This window comes from Psammomys obesus, unplaced genomic scaffold, assembly GCF_907164565.1.
Source record: "Psammomys obesus unplaced genomic scaffold, mPsaObe1.curated_primary_1811, whole genome shotgun sequence".
NCBI lineage: Eukaryota > Metazoa > Chordata > Mammalia > Rodentia > Muridae > Psammomys > Psammomys obesus.
Window position 1 is genome coordinate 26020369 of NW_026590062.1, and position 13972 is coordinate 26034340.

Here is a 13972-nt window from a genome sequence, read left to right on the forward strand (position 1 = left end):
GTTTCATGGGTTTGTTTGTCTGAGACAGCATCTCAATATGTAATCCTGGCTGGCCTGAAACGAGTTCTGCCTGCGTCAGTCTCCCAAGTGCTGGGATTAAAGGCATGGCAGTAACTCTCAGGCTCTAGTCTATTTTTAATCTTTATCTTTCTGGTCCATCACAACTAACATTTTACTAGTTGCATATAAAAATACCTATTATTTCCTCAACCATTCCCATAGTGTTGGCTATTTTTCTGTCTTTAACTTGTCACTTGTCTACTGTGTGCTTTAGCTATACACCAGAATAGACTTTCTAAATAATCTATTCATATGAACTGTACATTTGGCCTTTTGGCTAAGACCAAGTATCAAATCTGTTAATTCTACCTTAAATAAAACATAGGGCCCATACTCCTTATTAATTCTAAAAAGGTTTGAACTAATTCAGACAAACAGAAGAAAACAACAAAAACACGGTTCCCTTTTCTTTTCTTTTTTTTCTTTCTTGACTGGCCAAGGGGTGAGACAGAAAGATGATGACTTGATGTTGGCCTGTGTCCTGGTCTCTGCTAGATGACTGATTAGCCAGAGAGGGTGGATACAACTTGGGTGAGGTACTTCTCTGAGTCTGAGTAGAAATGTTAACTCAAGGGTTGAATCAGGGGGTAGTCTAATGAGCCAAACCCTTACTACAAAAACTCCCTTGGATTGAAGAAAGTGTGTCGTCTAGGGATGTCTGGTCTCCTGTAAATAGTCTTAACAACCAAAATAAAGTTCTCCAGTCACAGGTTTGTGGGAGTGAGGCTACAACACCTCAGACCTATGCATGGAGACCCATGCCGGCTGAGATTCTCACTCTAAGACCTGCCCCCTGGGGACAACTCACTATAACCCTTCACACGAGTCCCACATCCACAACTGCCTGCGACAGCCTTTAACTAACTGCCTTCAGGGTCAGTGCGGGCTGCATCAAAGTCCTTCACCTTTCATTTTAACTTCATAGTTCTCTAGTCCAGCCGAGCTGTCTTCTAACCATGTAAATAGAAATCCTGCACTTATGGCATATAAAGGATCTTTTAAAGACTTCTGTTACATTTATTTCTATACAAGCACAGGTGTTGCTGTGCGTCACGTATGGAGAAGTCAGAGGACAACATGCAGGAGCTGGTTCTCCTTTCACTAAGTGAATTCCAGGGATTCAGCTCAGATCTCCAGGCTTGGTGGCAAGAACCTCTAGAGGAGCCATCCTGGAGTAGATCTTAACACAAGCATGGTGACTGACCCTTGATGCCTCAGAACCTGAGCATGGGTAGCGAGAGAGAGAGAGAGATTCCCCCTTTCTGCACCGTCACATTTTAACAGCTTTTTATCCTTTGCTATAATTTAGTCTTCCCAGAAGTACCCAGAATTCTTCAAGAACAAGATATGTAAATAAATAAAAAGTCATACTGAGTGTTGTCTTTTTGTGCCAATTATGTGCTGGGTTTTCATATCCTCCTGTAAGTGAAATGAAAGCAATGGAGGTTAGGGGGGAAAATAATAATAAATGATCACATAATGATTTCATTACAGAATACCTGTGAGTAAATTTAAACTTTAGCAATGTGTGTGCTGTTTTGCATTGCACAATGTTTTCTTTGCCTCCCTCACTCTCACAGTATTTTAGGTGCTGTGTGTTGCGCAGGATAGTTTTATGTTAACTTGACACAACCTATAGTCATCTGAGAGGAGGGAATCTCAACTCAGAAAATGTGTCCACATGATTCGCCTGTATGTAGACAAATCTGTAGGGCATTTTCTTATTTAGTGATCAAGGGGGAAGATCACAATTCATTGTGGGTGGTGCCATCCCTGGGCTGGTGGTCCTGGGTTTTATAAAGAAAGCAGGCTGAGCAAGCCATGGGAACAAACTAGTAAGCAGCATGCCTGCATGACCTCTGCATCAGCTCCTGCCTCCACATTCCCGCCCTATTTTATGGCTTAGTTCCTGTCCTGACCTCCTTCAGTGATGGACAGTGATGTGGAGGTGTAAGCCAAATAAACCCTTTCCTCCCCAACTTGCTTTTAATCACAGTGTTTCACCATAGCAATAGTAACCATAACTAGAACAGGGGCTGTTACTGTCAGATTGTTATTGAGAAGAAATCAGTGTGATTAGGGAAGGCTTTTGTTTACACCGAATCTGTAAAGTCCACTCTACAGACTGTAACTGAATGAACAATTTAGCAAGATAAAGACTGGAGGTACCCCAAAGAAGGAAGTGACTGCTGGGGAGGGGGTCCCAGGAGGCACCGTGCTTAGCTATTGCTGCTGGTTGAAGACTGGGAGGAGGGGTCTCTTCCCTTGGTGGACACCTAACAGCTGAGACAAAAAAATAGGTCTGGTAAGGCTCAGGCTACAAAAAAGTCTTAGTTTTGGTTTAAATCACTGGTTAATTAAGGATACAATGCAGGGTACCAGGGCATCTGTTACAAGAACCCAAAAAATAAAAACAGATGGTAGCACTTTGCCTACTCCCATCCCACGCTAGAAACAAGCACAGTGAAAGTTCCACCCTGCTTTTCATGGCTGCCAATCTCTTCATTACTTAATTAGGATCTTGTCCATACTAGGCATTATCTGTACGAGGCAAGCACTCTACCGCTGAGCCACATCTCAGTCCTCAAAACTCTGTTATAACTAGCTAGGCATGATGGCACATGTGCACACTCCCAGCACCTTCTGGAGACACAGAGACAGGAGGATGAGGACTGAGGTGCAGGGAGGATAGTGTCAGCTGGTGGACACTCTTGGCTACATGGTGATCTTGAGACCAGCTTGGGCTACATGATGCTGTTTTAAACAAAGTCTGCTATAATCAATCCTTCCTCTCTTGCAATTAAATAAAATACAAACCTACACAACACCTCCATATCAGTTCTTAGGCCTTCAGAAAGGTCCTTAGAAAATGAAGCTGTCTGAGATCATTCCTCAGTTTTCCTGGGATTAGGCCCAGACTCTTTTAAATGTTACACTAAGGTTAACAAGCTTTGGTGACTATGTGTCTGTCACATCCAACAAGGACACTGGTGGGCTTTGGCTTGGGCAGGCTGTTGGAAGGGAGGCAGAACTATGTGACAGGATGCGAGGAGAGTCTGTGCTAAAGCATCCATCCTAAACTGGGTGAAGAAAGATGTATTGCTCCTTGACACAAACTGAAGTGAATAAGCTTTCTATTGCCCATGTCTTTCACCTCAGCTGCTCAGATTCTTTTCTTTCCTAGCACTTAGGTATCAGAGGTCCTCAAGGTTCTTTTTGTTTAGACTGTGATTCCTTTCAGGTGATGACGACAGGACTGTCTCTAGCTCAGTCAGCTCCCATACACGGTGACTCTCCACCCGCCACTTCCTGTGGCAGACTTGCCTACCTTCAGAGGCCCCGCCTACTGGACTGGCTCAAATGGATGTGGTAGTAAGAGCCTCAAAACCCAACGGTACTAGATGACAGCCCCAATTACCCACGCTAACACACCCGCAACTTAAGTCCCTGAGAGTTCCTCCCAGGTCTCTACCAGGTCACTAAAATATGCCTCCTCTGCATCCCTGGCACAGCTGCTAGGTTAGCAACCATCTTATCTCCATTGCACTTGGTGGCTACAGGCAGGGAGGACTGCTGGAGTCCATCTATCACCCCTAGTTTGTCCTGCCATACTTCTCTCTTTGGAAGTTTGTTCATAGGTCTGTCAGGATGGGATCAGAAAGATGAAAGCTAACCACATCACAAATCAACTTTAAAGCTACAAGGTCCATATAACAGCTTCAGACCTTGCTCACATGTCTATAAATGTCCCTACAAATGTCTATTTCCTTCTAACTGCTTAGTATTATTAAACCCTCAGGACTGGAAACTTACACAACTGTAAATCAAAGTCACTGCTACAGAGAGACAGAAAGCCAAGCAATCAGCAGCAGAATGCGATACCTCACACAGGTTACACAGGGTGGTATGGGTGCTATGACAGTCCATGAGGGAAGAGGAGAGAAAGAGTGGGCATTTTATTTTAGAGGAGGCTACTGGCACCGAGCTAGAGGTCAAACAGGTCCGAAAGGCCCTTACTTTCTAGGCTAAGCCTTGAAGGAAGACATACAAAGTCCTAAGAGGCTCAAAAGTAGACCTTTTGGAGAAATGCAGGGAAGAGGAGTCTGAACTAAGATACTAACAGTAGAGAGACGGTTTGTAAATAAACGAGATTCTAATTTCATTACAATCAGAGGGTGGAGGAGAAGCATCAAGGATCTTCAAATTTATGGCTTCGGCAACTGCATGAAGAATGGCTCCTCTCAGCGGATGGCAACAAGATGGCTGCTCAGATCTGCAGAAGGGGAGGCATGAATGCCTGTAAAACAGATAAGAGGTCAAGTAGACAAAAGGAAAGGAAGTATTTCAATAAGAAACAAGTTGTCTGAACAGAAGTCTCCCAAAATTTTGCATGATAAACATGTATATTATTACTTTTATAATAGAAAAAAAGTATATAAATGGAATATGGTAGCACAGCCATTGGGAAGCAGTGGTACATAAGTGCATGTACACACACACACACACACACACACACACACACACACACACGATGCACGACTTTATCTCAAAAGCCAAAACAAAGAGATGGGGCCAGTTACTGACAGATCCTATAACAGCACACAGTCCCTCAGCCACATGTTGAAGGGTAAATGCTCAATAATTCGTTAAAAGGTAGAATGTTTTTAGAAGAAGGGGAAGGACTAGTATTTCCTAAGGACATCGTCAGCTGGTGGTGGAGCCCTTGATGGCCCCTGTGAGGAACTGCAATGGAGAGTAGAGACTACTGATCAGAACAGCTTTCAGAAGCTTGGCTTGAGGGATACCTATCATAATGTGTTTCCAGGAATGTGGTGAGATTATCAACTAAGCAACTCAAACTTGGACAACTTCACGGAGTGATGGTCACAATCTAGTTTTCAAAAGCCCTATATATTGTGGTTAGACACAGTATAATTCCAGCTCTCAGACACTTGGGAAGAGGCAGGAGAGATGCTCAATGGCTAGAGTACTGGCTGCTCTTGAACAGGTTTGGTCCCCAGCATCCACAAGATGTGTCACAGCCATCTGCAACCAATTCCAGGGATCTAGTGCCATTTTCTGACTTCTGTGGGCAGCAGGTATTCATATGATCCTGGCACACATACATAAAAAATAAAGTGGAAAAACTCTCACCTAAAGATAGTAAACAATAACAGAATTTAGCCACAAAAGATTAGATTTATATGTTAAAAAATGTGTATAGAGCAGAGAGTGTTAGATCACACTTGTAACCCCAGCATTTAGGAAGGGTGAAGCAGAATGGCTATGAGTTCAAGGTCAGAATGGCTATATTAAGTCTCATGCCAGCCTTCGTTACGATGTGAGACCTACCTCACATACACTACAACCCCCACCAAAAACTGTGTATGAACATCAAACCACAAAAAAGTCCAAGTAAGTTCTCCAACGTTAACAGTACTGGGAATCAAATCAGAGCCTCGCACATGCTAGGCAAGAATGACGACCAGCTACAGCTCTAGACCTCAGTCTTTTGAGGTAGGGTCCAGTCCCGAGTCTGTCTTGGCCTCTCACATGCTAGGATTACAGGTATTTACTGCCAAGTAATCACTCTGTAGAGCAATAAACTTGACTGAGAAGGAATTAAGAGGCAGTATGTGACAGAATAGGAAAAAAGACTGAGGGTTTTTAATTTTTGTTTTGTTTCTAGACAAAGAGTTTGTCTGTGCAGCCTTGGCTGTTCTGGAACTCACTTTATAGACCAGGCTGGCCTTGAACTCACAGAGATCCACCTGCCTCTGCCTCCAGAGTGCTGGGATTAAAGGTGGGTCACCAACAATGCAGGCAAGAATTTTTTAAAGATCTTGTCTCAAATGTTAAAAAAAAAAGCTTCCAGAAAATATGTACTGTATCTTCTTCACCAGAACATTACAATTCTGGCAATTCTGCAATTCTATGAGCATACTTTCTGTGTGTGTGTATATGTGTGTGTGTATGCACAGGTGCAAAGGGCGGTACTGAATCTGTTTAGTTAGAGGAAGGAAGTGATTTGTAGTTAATCTTGACTCTCAACTTGGAAAGATTCAGAATCACCACAGAAACAAACCTGAGGGCATGTTCCCGAGGAGATTCTAAACGAGGTTAACTGAGGTGGAAGATCTCTAAAAATGAGGTCGCAATTGAATATGGAAAAAGACAGTCCTGCATTCATTGCTCTCTGCCTTTTGGTTGTGAATCAATGTAAGCAGCTGCCTCCTGCTCCTGCCACCGTCCATCTGCACCATGGACTGTGCCCTCTGGAATGGTAAATCAAAATAAACCCTTCCTTCTTTAGATGCTGTTGTTAGGTTATTTTGTCACAGTAACAAGACAAATAGTTACTACATGATTTCTGGAGACCGATGGCTAGGCCACAATTATGTTAAGAATAAAGGGGCCAGCTCAGAGCTGGAGGGATGCTCAGTGATTAAGAGCACTTGGAACCCTTGCAAAAGACGGGAGTTGCGTTCTGTAACTCCAGTTCGAGAGGATCCACCAATACCCTCTTCTGGTCTCTAAGGATACTGCCACGAATGTGGTACATGTACATATATACACGCAAACATTCATACAATAAAGTAAAAATAAGTAAGTCTTTAAAACATATAGAACCTCTTAGATTAATTTCCTCTCTTAAAAAGGAGGCAACCTGATAGGTGGCTCATGCCTGTGAATTAGATACTTAGGAGGGTGGCCTAAACTACATAATGCAAAACAAGACAACAAGTTTACAATGTCTACCACAGGTGTCTGCTGGGCATGCGAGCACACACCTGCGCTCCTGGCTACTCAGGAGGATGAGGCAAAATCATGTTAGCTCCAGAGCTAAGGACCAGCCTGGACACCACATCAAGGCTTTGTTAGCAAAACAGGGAAGTAACAACAAAACCCACCTAGCCTCATCTACAGTACAAATATAAATGATACAGGACTCTGAGGGCATTCATCAAGAGAGCTTTAGCTCTAATACGAGGTCAGTTTCTCTTAAATGCCACAACAGAAGTGATGGGCTGACACAAACATTAGCAGATCAGTAAGTTTCAAAGAAGGGACATGACATTCCACCCCTGTTAACTGGAAAAGGTGCCAAGACTAGGAGGGTATGAATACCACCAGAAGTGCAAGACGAAATGCACTCTATGTCTCTCTAGGCACTGACAGAATGCATCCAGCTCATCACAGCGCGCGCGTACACACACACACACACACACACACACACACACACACACACACAAACCCTGTGAGAAAACAGCCTCTTAAAATGAGCTCCAGAAGACTAGGTGATGACTTCATCAGGGAGGAAGCTCAGCTCTTCTTTTTCTTTCAATTTAAGAGACCAGAGTCTCTCCATGTAGCTCAGACAAGGGGCTCCATACCCTCTGACCATCCAAGTAGCCAGGGTATAGACACCTGGCCATACCCATTCACACATGGCTTTAAAGGGACATTCACTAAAGCCTTCATGGTTGAATTTGCCCCAGGATGGTTAACATGGTTTAATTTAAAAAGAAAAAAAAAAGTTGTTTTTTTTTTTTGTTGTTGTTGTTAAAAAAAATCCCCAACCAACCAAACCCAGGGAGAACGTGCCTTCAGGAACCTGCAGCTCTAAAGAGCTTCATGTTCACAGCTTCCATCTTAGAACTGGCAATTGTCACTTAAAAGACAGCAGTGCCCACTTGCTTCCAGGTTCTTATATGAATTCTATACCACAAACAAGACTAAACAAAACTAATTTCCATTCCAGAAACATAAGTAATGTATGGCAATTTCCAGGAGACAATGAGATGGCCAGGCACAGGACTTTCACTGTATTAGGACTTGACCCCAAAGCCTCATTTTAAGTCACCTCCTTAAAGGCCCTTTGTTTGAATTTAGTCACATTCTGAGGTACCAGACAATGGTCAACAGACAATGGTGAGAGCATAACTCCTAACATTAAAGTATATACAAAAACTTCCTAGGTTTAATATGCCTTGAAATCACACAAAAGAAAAACAAGTGATTCACGTGTGTTGGTACACCTTTAATCCTAGCATGGATGGGGTAGATACAGAGGCAGGTAGATCACTGAGTCTGAGGTCAGCCAGGTGTACATAGTGATGGAAAGAAACAGAGGAGAGAAGGGAGAAAAGGGAGAGAAGAGAAAGAAAGGTGGATGGAAGGGATAAAAGAAAACAGGAAGGCTAACTGATAGAAACGCTGAATAAGCCAAGATGACTCAAGACCTCATTGCTGAGAATATGATAGACAATCTTCTAACTTAACTTACATAGGAAAGGAAAAATGTTATTCTTATTAATTAAAGACTCTTTTTTATCAAGCACAGTGATCATCTAACCTTTTTCCAGTCAGCAAACCCCTTGAAATACTGATCAAAGAAAACAGACCACACCTGAGCAAATGGCACATATCTTCCAAGTGTGTCACTGTTCCAAGAGATTCACAGAGCATCATCTAAAGTTCCTCAGGGTCCACAGATGTGTGTCGTGGAGGGTTGCCTTGCAGATCCCTCGCTCATCCAGGGCTGCGGTGTGTCAGTGTGCAGGAAGCCCCGGGGTTGACCCCAGCACCACACAACCCTGGATGTGATAGTACAACTGGGAGGTGACGGCATGGAGTCAAACATTCAAGATGGTCTTCAGCTACACAGAGAGGCTGAGCCAGCTTGGACTACATGGGACCCTGTCTTCAAAAAGAAAAAGCCAAACAAAAAGCCTCTTAAAAAAATGAGCAAGCCTGACAACTTGAGTTTGATCCCAGGAACCCATTGTGGAAATAGGAAAGCATGTTCTCTGAATTCATGTGCTCCACAGCACATGAGTTCTTATATGCACACAGGACAAACACACACATATAATCAAGACTAAACATTTTTTAAATGCCAGTAACAGATTACCTTGAAAATTACAGGGCATGCAGTAACATTCACATTTAGCTGCATCTCCAAAGCACTAGAAATAGCACAATCATCAACTCAGTAATGAATTTTAAATGCTAGGCAAGACTATGGGGGCAGGAGGAAAGAGAAAGAATTAGTCTCTGGAAAAATGTAAACTAGGGTTGGAGAGATGGCAAAGAGAGTGTTTTGCTGGTAAAGGGCTTTCCTTACAAGCACAGAGGCTGCATTTGATGCAGCCATAGTGACAGGACTGAGAATGGACTGTTAGGGTTTGCTGCCAACAGCCTGGCCTACTTGGCAAGCGCTAGGCCACTAAGAGAGCCTGTCTCCAAAAAAAAGTGGGGCAGACATTCCTGAGGAGCAACACCTATAGTTGTTCTCAGGCCTCTACATACATACATACACACACAAACAAGTAAATGCTTACATGCATGTGTGCATGCACATATACATACAATCTAAACCGATACTGGCTGTAGACCGGGGTAAAAAGAGAAAATATGTAATAGTCACTAACAGGCTAATATTTCAGCATACCAAACTCAAAGCGAACAAAGACAACAAGCTGTGAAATTCTAAAAGCTGGCGCATATTCCAGCTCTGACCCTCCTTTAAGAGGAATGGATATGAGGTCACCTTTTTACCTGTGCAACTGTGCATGTTAGCTTCATGGGACAGGGGCTACATGTGACTAGTTTAATACTATTGCCCCAGGGCCGTGCTCTACATTGCTGAATCTGAATGAATGGTGTATTTTTTATGAGATAGCCTTCGTACAGAAAGGGATGCAAATGTGATATTCATCTGCACTGTCCAAAGTGGCTCAACCACATCACTATGGCTTCATATTCAACCCAAGGTATTAGAATACCACAAAGAAGCACAAAAACAGGAAAGGCTTTTATTCACTAGAAATGCTTATCACACAATTATTTTCTAAAATTACTTAAAAATTCAAAATGTTGGTAAACTGCTGAGAAACTTAAAATTCTGGGCTGGTGAGACGGCTCAGTGGATAAAGTGCTTGCTGCTAAGTCTGACAACCTGAGTTCCATCCCTGAACACACATGGTGGAGGGAGAGAAGCAATCTCCAAAAGTTGTCCTTTGATTTCCTTGAATGCCACTTTATGCATGTGTACTTGTGTGCGCGCTCTCTCCTTCTCTCTCTCTCTCACACACTCCCACGTACACACTAAGGTTAGGGACTGGAGACATGGTCCGTTGGTTAAGAACACTGGCTGCTCTTCCAGAGGACTCAGGATAGACTGCCAGTACCCACATGGTGGCCAACAACCACGTGTAGCTCCAGTTCCAGAAGACCCACTGCTACCTCCGCCTAGTCTCCAGACACTGCATGCATGTGGTGCACCGGCGCACAGGCAGGCAAGACACCCACACACGAAACAAAAATAAAAATCACAAAAATTAAGAGTGTTTAAAAACGTTAACATTTTGTCTCAATTTAATGTCTTTTTATATCCCCACACCAACAGTCCAAGTGTATTTTAAACACAGACTCAGATAACCCTTAAACGGCACTGAAGTTAAACAAGTTCCCAAAGAAGAAAAGCAGTAAGAATGCATAATGGCAAAACATCAGACAGATGATTGCTTTTAGACTTTTTGAAGAAAATCTCATTACAGAAATTTAGTACTTTAGTCTATACTATTAGTCCCATTACAGAAATTTCACTGAGCTGGGGAACCTCTACTTTCTGGGCTGCCATCTTCAGTTATTTGCTTTAAATAAAACACTTAAGAGATGACTAGGATTTAGGATGCATTCTTTCAAATGATACAAGAGTACCATCACGGTATAAACATTAACAGAAGACTATGGGAAGGCCCTAGAAGATTACAAACGAACCCCAGATGCCTTAGGATATCCAAATGTAAAATGGGCAGTTATGAAGCAAAACCTTACTTGTAAACTAGGAACCTGAACAAATAGTATTCCCCAAGTCTCCTTCTACAAAAGGGGAGGGGTAGCACATAAAAGACCAAGGCAAGGAGGACTTGTCAGGAGTCTGAAGCCAGGCAGGTCTACAAAACAAATACTAAGCAAGACTGTATCTTGAAAAAGTACCCACTCCAGAGAAAACAAACAAAGCAAACAAACGAAAAAACCCAATGTCTTCAATAAGCTACCTGTACTAAAATTTTAGTAAGACATATTTTAGACTTTATTGCTTGACTTGATTGTGTGTGCATATATGTACATATTATATGATATAAATCCTATCATATACATATGTATCAGTGACAGAGCACTTGGCTAGCACATATTTTAAGGCCCTGGGTCCGGCACCCAGTACCACAGAAAAAGAAAACAAGAAGAAGTAAGCAGGTAAAGCCTTAAAACAGGCAATATATGATACAGTATCCAGGTAGAGAAGTACATGTTAACTTGAGCACATACTAAACATAAGAAGCTGAGAAATGGTTAAGTGGCTTATGACAGCACCCTAACTGGATGAACTACAGGGAGTTTGCGGTTTGGCTGCTACCAACTACTCAATATACATTATACTGAAAACCTCAATACCAAATCCTATTACTGCTAAACAGTGTCATATAGGGGATATTAACTCAAACAAAAAATACAGGTGAAAAAAGCAGAGTCTTTAGATGAAAACTTGTTTCCTCATAGGCTGTGGTTAAGAGTCAGATGAAATAACAGAATCGGTTATCACTGTTTTGTAGCTTTTATTATATTAAGGACTCTGATACTGGTAAGTCATTGCTAATATACAAGACTGAAACAATCCGACACTAAAGGGACACCTGATGAGAAAGAAAAATCACTTTCAAAAACAAAACCTATCAGGTGTAATCAGTCCTGGAGAACCAGCCACTAATTTACAGGGAACATGGGAGAAAGAGAATGAGGGATTTGCAAGGATACATGGCACAGCAACAACTGGACTACAGGAAAGATATAGAACAGTTTAAAAAATAAAAATCTTGACTCTTCAAACAACTTCCAACTTAAAACAGGAAGAAGTTAGAAGTGAATATATTTAGTAATAGTCCCTTTTAGCTTGGTGGTGGCACACACCTTTAATCCCAGCACTTGGGAGGCAGAGGCAGGCGGATTGCTTTGGGTTTGAGGCCAGCCTGGTCTACAGAGCGAATCCAGGAGAGCCAAGGTTACACAGAGAAACCAACGCTGCCTCAAAAAAACAGAGAGAGAGAGAGAGAGTACCTTTTAATAAAAGACATAATGAACAAATAAATGAACCTAGCACTTGGAAGGTAGAAACAGAAGGACTAGGAGTTCAAGGCCACCCTGAGCCATATGAGGTAATAAACCGCTGAAACTTCATTACTATTCTATTTCTATACACAGCTGAATTTTTCCATATTTCTTAAAGATAAATAAACACAGAGAAGCATTTGGGAAACCCTGGATAACGAGCACTGAAATGGTCATTATGTATACACAGTGTAGAGCTAATGGCTGGCTGACTGGAGGGAGGTTTGGTGGGTGAGGTCACTCTGCACCAAAGTGCTCACTTACTTCTTCCTGGTTCAGACAACGGGCATGTGTTCTTACTCCACTCCACACCCATTACTGAAAACTGAACAGGAAATAAATCAGGAAACAATTTAAAAGAAAAAGGAGACACATGAGGAAATCAAGTAATACAAAAGAACAGGACTAAAGGTGACGATGCTAAATGCCAACCAAATTCTTTCTTTTCTTCTCCTCCTGTTTAGGATGTGATGTTTTGAGAAAAGACCCCACACTTCTGCAGTCCAGGCTGGCCTTGAACCTGAAAGTCTCTCAAGAGAATTACAGGCATAAATCAGCGAAGCTGGTTCAATCAATTAGCTCCTGTAAGTGCACTCATGCATGGAGGGAGGGGCGTGCGTGCCACAGCACCTGTGTAGTGGTCAGAGGACAGCTTGCAGGGATCCATTCTCTCCTACCATGTGCGATCTGTACCTTAAATGCAAGTTGTCCAGCCTTGGTGGCAACAACTCTTATGAGCCATTTTGCTGGCCCTATACGCCTTTCAATCCCTCAGTCTATATAATATAAACAAAACAGCTTATTTAGTACCTGAATCTAACTTATTTAAGTACTCTTAAATTTTACCAACTTTAATGGAAGGTATATGTAAAGATTTAAATAAACAAAAAAAACCCTGCTATTTTTGTAAATATCTTGTAAACTATCTTTTAATTATCTTTCTATAGCAAAAATCATGACTGGCCACATTCACTAAAGTGGGGGGGGTGGGAGAAAAGACATTACTATGTAACTATCATGGTGACTTAGTTACTAATATTTATTAAACATTGACCACTTAGCTAGATACACTTAATATTCTCATTTCACAAATGTGGAACTTATCAATTAAAATTGGGGGCTCAGCAGCTAAGAACACTGGCTGCTCTTCCAAAGGGCCCACTTTTGATACCCAGAACCACATGGGTGCTTGCTACTGTCTGTAACTCCAGTCCCAGAGAAATCTGACACCCTGTCTTCTAGCCTCCTCCAGTGGGGCATGCATGGGGTGTACAGACATACACAAGCAGGCAAAGCATTCATACAAATAAATTTAAAATAGTAAAACCAATAGTCACAGTTAACAAACGTCATATGAGTTATGCAATAATCACCAAGTTACAGATTCCTATCAGTGAGCACAATGCATTTGATTGTTTTCCTCTAATCCTATTTTTCCACTCTCTAAGAAGAAATATAAGCCACAGATCAAAGTAACTGAAAGCTCATTTTTAATAGAAAATTGCTCTTAGCTGGGTCTGGGGGTGCAGACTTGCAATCCCGGTGCGTTGGTTTGAATGAGAATGACCCCCATAGGTTCATGCTTGAATGCCTGGTCCCCAGTTAGTGGAACTGTTTGGGGAAGATAACCAGGCGTGGCCTTGTTAGAGGACCTGTGTCACTGGGCTGGGCTTTGAGATGTCAAAAGCCCATGCCAGGCCACCCAGTGTCCCCTGCTTTCTGCTGGCAACTTGTGGAT

At 42.3% G+C, this 13972-nt stretch overlaps 1 protein-coding gene across 6 annotated transcripts in view; it reads right to left on the reverse strand.

The window, feature by feature from the left end:
- Positions 1 to 13972, reverse strand: part of Fbxo34 (F-box protein 34) — a 62569-nt gene that overhangs the window by 3784 nt on the left and 44813 nt on the right. The window contains exons 2-3 of one of the 6 annotated variants that reach the window (XM_055606185.1): positions 4227 to 4357; positions 1432 to 1479 (exon numbers count right to left, since the gene is read on the reverse strand). The exons of 1 other annotated variant lie outside the window; for it this stretch is intronic. The gene's annotated coding sequence lies outside the window, so the exon portion shown is untranslated. Of the gene's footprint in view, positions 1 to 1431; positions 1480 to 2330; positions 2344 to 4181; positions 4358 to 13972 lie in introns of those variants that run through there. 4 more of the 6 variants (XM_055606186.1, XR_008720011.1, XM_055606184.1 and 1 more) reach the window with 4 other exon arrangements.